We start from the raw sequence: 6985 nt of genomic DNA, 5'->3' as shown, positions 1-6985 counted from the left end.
GTGGAGTGCTTCAGGGATCTGTACTTGGACTGGTGCTTTTCAATATATTTATAAATGATCTGGAAAGGAATATGACTAGCAAGGTTATCAAATTTGCGGATGATACTAAATTATTCAGAGTAGTTAAATCACAAGCAGATTGTGATACATTACAGGAGGACCTTGCAAGACTGAAAGATTGGGCATCCAAATGGCAGTTGAAATTTAATGTGGACAAGTGCAAGGTGTTGCATATAGGGAAAAATAACCCTTGCTGTAGTTTCATGATGTTAGGTTCCATATTAGGAGCTACCACCCAGGAAAAAGATCTAGGCAATCTGCAATAATAACTCACGATCTCCGTACCTGCGATAACGTCTTAGACAGAAGAGAGTCTTCAGAAATTAGTAACATAGGCCCTCATGGAGCGAGTACCAGTTCCTATCTGTAATAAAACTCACAGTGTTCACGCCTGCGATTGCTTCCAGACAGTAAGGAGTCTTCTGAGCATTCAGGGACGTAGACCCTCGAGGAGCGAGTACCGGATCCCATCTTAGCAATCTGAAATCAAGAATAGAGAGCAGGGCCCCTGAGGAGCGGGTACCCCTTGGTAAGTTTGTGGAGGCAGAGAAAGAATTCCCCTTGCTAACTCGATTCGTAGTTACAAGCAAAGACCTTTTAAGTTGGAAGTGGATGACGTCACTACAGGGGGACGCCCCCAAGGTTCGCGCCCTAGCTGGTACAAACTCTGGAGCGCACGTGTCCTACGTCATCAGGAACATGGCGGATCCGCAGTGTCAGGCCAGCCCGGGGATTCCGGGGAGAAGCCGCGAGGAGAAGCCGCGGCAGCATCTGTCCATCAGACCCGAAGGGAGTCGCCACAAAGGTAGAGAGGGTGGAGCGAGGGAGAGAACAGGCACGAACGCAACAGATGCATCTTGCACATTAGTCTTCCGATGGCGCCGTCGACGCATTCGCTTCGGGACTTTTCGGATCTGGAGTAGATTTGGGTTTCTTAGGTGCCATAGCAACCTCAACCCCTGAAGAAATCGGGTGCTTCTTACCCCTTGGTTCCTCCGAAGAAGCCCTCCTGGCCACTTAATGTCCCGACGAGTGGACAGAGCGTTTCTGTGAAGTTGCATAACTACCTGAGGCCAACGAGGCACCTACCCAGTCCCGGAGGCTGGCGATCCTTGCTGCTCTCTGTCTCCTTGCTCTGGGGGACATGCGGCCACAATCTTTACATTTTGCCTGGTCATGATCTGGACCTAGGCAAATGTAACAATAAGTATAGTTGTCAATGATGGACATTATGTGTCCGTACTGACAATATTTAAAGCCCAGTTTTTGGGGCCAGACATTATAGCACTGAAAAGTGCTGTTTGGGGAATCGCTTATGCGATAAATAGAGAAAAAAAAAAGAAAAGAACTAGAAAAAAAAACCCTGAAGAGATGCTCAGAGAAGAACAAACATCCGTGCTTGAGCACGGAAAGAAACAAACTGAAGAGATGGGTCTCGCACTTTGCGCGGGAAGTGCTGCGCAGGTGCAGTAGTTCAAAACTTTGACTTGGAGAAGAGAATGTCCATGAGAGTGCCGTCAGTGGTGTCACCCCAAATAGCTTGGCTAATTCAGCCTGCTTATCGATGGAAAATACTGCATTATTCTAAACATATAACAAATGATTATAAATAATCAATAAAATATAAAGTTGAAAAGTAAGGGGGAAAAAAATGAAGGTAACAACAAAAGGGGAAAAGAAGAGGAGGGGAGAGCCAAAGCTCTTTGCAATGATTCCAATTATTTCCCTTCCACGGAAGTCAGAATAACTGGTCTGCAAATGCCAGCTTTTGTGTATGGAGAGACTGCATCTGCCCAGCTCCAGTCCTTTGGAACCATTATTGTCTCCAAAGCGTGACTGGACAAGATGCTCAGTAGTGCTGTCATCACCTCTCAAATCTCCCTTAGTATCATTGGTGGGGACGAACTTCCCCATAGGCAGAGTAAGCAAGTGCCTAGGTGTGGCGGTCACAGGGGCTGGCCACTCTACCTGTATCAATCCCCCCTTGAAGCAGGTTGCGGTAATGCAAGAAACTCCTGGGGATGGTTGTGACTTCAGAGAGGAACTCCCACCCCTTTCTCTGGCTGTCTAAAAGCCTAAGGACAACGGGGTGGGGGTACTGAATCCACCACTGATCACTGGGTCTGTCGTGGCTCCACTGCCTTACTGGCTTTCAGTTTTGCTGGTTCTGTAAGATTCTCATTTCCATAAGGGCTACCTGCTGGTACAAAAAAAAAAAAAAAAGGGCATAGACCTGTGGAGTGGATATTTTCTTTCCATTCCTCCAACAACTGTCTACAGATAAAAGGTTACTCTCAGCAGATGGTGACTCAGGCAGGCATGGGGGAGCAGTTTAATTATAGCTTCTACTGCTGGTTTAATGTTAGTTTTCAGTTTAATCTTGAACTCTTAGGAGGCCACAGATGGACGAGTGAAGTACATATGAACCTGGAGCCCCTTTGTTCTGCTGGAAACTAATGCAGTTTTTCTCTACTTTGCCTGCGTCAAGTGACTTTTCATTTCCTGCTCCACTCCTCTCTCTCAGCCTCTCTCATGTTCACTGCTTTTCACTAATTCATTGTTATTTAACACTGATTCTCAGGATCCCATACTTTGTGCAGTCCCGAGACTAGATCAATGATTTGTAAAAAAAAAAAAAAAAAAGTTGTGTTTGTCTTAAAAAAGCTCATGTTAATCTCTTGTCCTTCCAATTATTGTACATGTGCTGGCGAAGTTTGGCAGCACAGATACTGAAGTCTTAAAAAGTTCACCCTAACTCAGGAAACACATGAAACCCTTTTATCACACAAAGTTGTGAACTAAGTGAGGGATCTTGTATTCCCGTCTACCTAAGAAGGAACACGACAAAAACTGTTTTGGATAAGGAGACATATCTTGCAAGAGGGTCATGCTCCATGTCTGGCAGCTGGGATATATCCTTAGCAGCGAGGACAGGAATAACTGGGCAGACTGGATGGGTCCTTTTCTCCCATCAACTTCGGTGTTACTATCCTTTCAATGGTGCATTGTCTCTGGTGAATTCATGCATCGGTTCTCAGACTTCTGCAGTGGCCTCTCCCCTCCCCTGGGATTGCAGGATCCCAGCTCTCCTTTCCACCCCGTGGGTCTTGGGAAATCCTGTGCACTCAGAGACATAGAAATGACAGTCTGTGCATGTCATCTCTCTGACCCCCAACGCATCAAGGTAAGAAAATAAAGAATTAAACATTATGAGGCTGAGGTAATAAGGTGCGCTGGGCAAAGCACAGTTTTACCAACAGCTGTGTACAAATCTTTTGTGCGCAAACTTTACTCCCAATGCACCAAGGAGTTTTTCACACAAAAAAGTGTGTCTATAACTGTGCATACTGCTTAGCGCTCTTGCATGCAAATATAATGGAAATGAGGTCAAAGAGGTGCACTGGCTTAACTGAAGAGAAAGAATGGTAATAAATGAAGTAGTGCCTCAAGGGTTGGTTCTGGGGCCAGTTCTGTTCAACAACTTTCTGAGCAATACTGCAGAAGGATTAGAAGGTATAGTTTGTCTTTTTACAGATGACGACAAGATCTGCAACAGAATGGACACGCCTATAGGAACAGAGAGAATGATAAATTATCTAAAAAAGCAGGAGAGTGGTAAAAGGTTTAGCAGCTGGGATTCAATGCCAAAAAGTGCAGAGTTATGCATTTGGTGTTCAAATAATCCAAAAGAGCTGTATGTGATGGTGGACAAGAGGCTGATGTGCACAGACTGGGAGAGAGACATCGAAGAAGATAGTGTCTGATGATCTGAAGGTAGCAAAGCAATGTGACAAGGCAATGGCTAAGGCCCGAAGGATGCTGGATGGCACAGAGAGAGGCATTGTTACGGTCCCGGGCCGTGCCCCGGGACTTTCACTCACCTTGCGGTCAGACCAGATCGCGGGAACCCTTCTCCGGCCGTCCAGGCCTGAAATGCGGCCCGCTGCAGCGTTCCCTCTGTGAGGGAGATGCCGCCAATCTTCCGCTGCTGGCCCCGCCCCCTAGGCGCAGGATTTAAAGGGGCCAGCGCGGGAAATGAAGGACAGCCTCCTCGATGACATCAGACGCCACCGGGTTATTTAAACCCTGCAGCCACAGCTAGACCTTGCCTTACAACGAGGTTCACTCTTTGAGTTACTAGTTGCTGCTTTGGATTCCTGTTGTCTTCAGCTCCTGACTTCTGACCCTGCTTCGTTCACTGACTCCGGCTTCAGCTTCCGTCCCTGGTTTTGGTTTCTGACTTCTGGCTCCTGACCCTGCTTCGTTCTCTGACTCCGGTTTCAGCTTCCGTCCCTGGTTTTGGCTTCTGACTTCTGACCCTGCTTCGTCCTCTGACTCTGGCTTCAGCTTCCGTCCCTGGTTTTGGCTTCTGACTTCCAACCCTACTTCGTCCTTGACTTCGGTTTCAGCTTCCGTTCCTGGCTTCGGTATCAGACTTCGGACTTCTGACATTGGCTTGTCCCTGGATTTCATCTTCAGTCTTCATCTCTTTTACAGGTAACCTGTTCTTCGTTGCCCGGAGGTCTCTCCTAAGTCCCAGCGGCTCGGGTCCTCAAGGGCTCCTCCCAGGGGGACCGCGGGCTTCCAAGGATGAAGTCTCTTCTTGCCTCCTGGGCTCTTCTGCTCCCTTCGATTACCTCTTCAGCAGCTTCTCTGGTCCTTGGTCGCATAGGATCACACCTAAGTCCAAGAGGCCTGGATCCCAACAGGTTCCTCCTGGGGGGACCTCGGGTTTCCAGTGGTGACGCCTTCTTCGGAACACCTCTTCAGCCCCGCATCCTGGCTGCGACGCCCACTGTGGGTCCCCACAGTGCAACTCCATCAGTCTCAGCCGGCCCAAGGGTCCACTCCTCGTAACAGGCATAACCAGAAGGAAAAAGGAAGTGATAACGCTTTTGAACAGGTCTTTGTGAGGCTTCACCTGGAGAACTGTGTTTAGCTCTGAAGACCGCTTCTAGCCTATCTCATAAATAGTAGAGATGTACTAGAAGCGGTCCAGAAAAAGGCAATCAAAGTGAAGAGGGGTCTGCACCAGATGCCTTATGAAAGGAATCTGGATGACCTAAATATGTATTCTCTGGAGGAGAGGAGAGACAGGGGAGATATGATACAACTTTCAAATACCTGAAAGTTATAAATTATGCACAAGAACCAAACCTTTTACGAAGGAAAAGAAGCTGTAGAACAAAGGATCATGATCTGAAACTCCAAGGGGGAAGACTCAGGAAAAACATCAGGAAGTATTTCTTCATGAAAAGGGTAGTAGATGCATGGAATGCACTCCTGGAGGAGGTGGTGAAGACCAGAAAAGTAAAGGAATTGAAAAAGGGCATGGGATAAACACAGATGATCCCTAATGGCTAGATAATAGAAATGAAGAAAAGGGGTAACCTTTGACTAACGTTAGATGCAACATTTCTGAATGAGGGTAACCTGCAAGAATGGCATTTACTATCCTTAACAGAAGACATGGGGTAGAGGTGGGGGGTAACCTGCATAGAGCATTAGTTACTACACTTAAGAGAAGGCACGGGGGTGGGGAACCTGCATAGAATGGCAGTTACTATCCTTACAGAAGGCACGGGGGTTAACTTGCATTGAACGGCAGTTACTATCCTTAACAGAAGGCGCGGGGGTTGGGAACCTGTATGGAACGGCAGTTACTATCCTTAACAGAAGGCACAGGGGTTAACCTGCATGGAACGGCAGTTACTATCCATAACAGAAGGCGTGGGGTTAACCTGCATGGAACAGAGGTTTACTATCCTTAATAGAAGGCACAGGGTTAACCTGCATGGAACGGCAGTTACTATCCTTAACAGAAGGCACGGGGTTAACCTGCATGGAACGACAGTTACTATCCTTAACAGAAGGCACGGGGTAAACCTGCATGGAACGACAGTTACTGTCTTTAATAGAAGACACGGGGGTTAACCTGCATGGAATGGCAGTTACTATCCTTAACAGAAGGCACGGGGCTTAACCTGCATGGAACGACAGTTACTATCCTTAACAGAAGGCACGGGGCTTAACCTGCATGGAACGGCAGTTACTGTCTTTAATAGAAGACACAGGGGTTAACCTGCATGGAACGGCAGTTACTATCCTTAATAGAAGGCATGAGGTTGGGGGTAACTTGCATAGAGCGGCAATTACTACCTGTAAGAGAAGGCACGGGGGTAACCTGCATGGAAAGGCTATAACTACCCTTAACAGAAGGCAAAGGAGGGTAGCAGTTACTACCCTTAACAGAAGGCACGGGGGGGGGGGGGGGGGGTAAACATGCATGGATCGGCAGTTACTACAGTAAGCAATTTGCTGGGCAGACTGGATAGATCATTTGGGTCTTTATCTGCCATCATTTACTATGTTAGTATGTTACTCATGTTTTCTTACCACTGGTTGGAGATGGAGTAAAGTTTATAGTGTTAGTCTAGGAGCAGAAGCAAGAGTTCCAGTGCCAGGACCTGTAGTTGGGGTTTATGCACAGAAAATATGCTTTGCATACATAAAGCAGGCTTTCTGCGTATAAATATGATTTACACTGAAAGCATTTTGGTGCGCTTACATCATATTTTATGCACACAAAACAAGAATAAATCATGTTTTGCGCCCATAAAAGTCTTTCATGCTCACAAAACATTTATTTATTTATTTATTTTTAATTTTTATATACCGAGGTTCCTGTATAATATACATATCACACCGGTTTACAAGGAAATATAACTGTTGCCTCGGGGGCAGCTTACATTGAAACACATAACAATAAAGAATTTAAAGAATTTACAGAAAACAAACAAAGGCCTGATTAAACTGCAAAGTAGAACTATTAAGAAACATATGTACAGCAAGAGAAGGGATCGGGGTCTATAATGTATTCGTATTCCTCGGGTCTAGGATTCTGGGAAAGTTTGGGTGAAAAGCT

Source organism: Rhinatrema bivittatum, unplaced genomic scaffold (genome assembly GCF_901001135.1).
Source record: "Rhinatrema bivittatum unplaced genomic scaffold, aRhiBiv1.1, whole genome shotgun sequence".
Classification (NCBI taxonomy): domain Eukaryota; kingdom Metazoa; phylum Chordata; class Amphibia; order Gymnophiona; family Rhinatrematidae; genus Rhinatrema; species Rhinatrema bivittatum.
This window is presented reverse-complemented; position numbering follows the sequence as displayed.